This window comes from Ciona intestinalis, unplaced genomic scaffold, assembly GCF_000224145.3.
Source record: "Ciona intestinalis unplaced genomic scaffold, KH HT000592.1, whole genome shotgun sequence".
NCBI lineage: Eukaryota > Metazoa > Chordata > Ascidiacea > Phlebobranchia > Cionidae > Ciona > Ciona intestinalis.
In genome coordinates this window covers 1-1,091 of record NW_004190913.1, presented here as the reverse complement: position 1 = coordinate 1,091, position 1,091 = coordinate 1, and positions in this window count along the sequence as shown.

The following is a 1,091-nucleotide window of genomic DNA, read 5'->3' as shown; positions in this document are numbered from 1 at the left end:
CTGAAAAATAGAAACAAGATTAAAAATACCTTTATAATTTATGTGGCTGGCGTTGGTGGAAAGCCACTACGGCACGACAAGCCCCCAGCCAATGGTAGTGGGTTTCTACTCTGGTGAGAAACCCTTTGCTGGATAGACCTTACCCAAGCAAGGTTAAACTAACCGTCAGACAAAAATAGTAAGGAACACACCAACAAAAAGACAAAAATAGTACAACGAGTGCAGCGACATACATGTGCCAAACATGCAACAAACACAACAGCTCAATCATACAAAATGGGGACGCAGTCAAAAATTAATTAACGCGAACATAATCATTGAAACATCTACAAATAAAATATGGTTCAAATCCCGAAGGATAATCATCTGCAGTGTACACCATATTGAATGTCCGACCGCAAGGAGTCGAAGCCTACAACAGCTCCGCATGACCCAATTAAAAGGTAAGTCGCCATGTTGGTACCGCGATACTCTCATCGTATCTTCACACAATATAATAAAAACGTCCGGATGTTACGAACTGAATTGACCGTTACGAAACTGCATCAGGTTGTTACGAACCGCAATGACAGTGACCTAAATACCTAGCGTAGCATCACTGGCGGTGACGTCCACGCAACAACCTGACCGTTAAGTAACTCAATCAAAACTGACGTAACCGCACCGAACGCAGGGTCATGACAATGCTCTGACCCACCGTATCGACTTCGTAGCGTAATTGTGACGTGGCCATCGTCCCAATCACGCTACATGACGTTTGTGGAATTAAAATTATTTTATCGGGGTGGAGAAGCTTATATTTTACTAATTTAAATGAATTTTTATGGATTTTAGTTAGGAAGTTATGAAAATTTATGGATTTTAGTTATGTGCACTTATTATACTACGTGTTAATATTACTCGAGTATTTGTGTATCAACATAGCGTTCTTACCAAGCGATCAGGACAATACAGAATCGCTGAAGGGTTCGACCTTTGTAGACGAAGTACACAATAGAGTGTACAGCAACAAAATCTGATCCAGCAAGATAATCGCCATAGTTTTATTGCATATATTTCATAGACATGCAAAATGCACTATAGTAGTGACT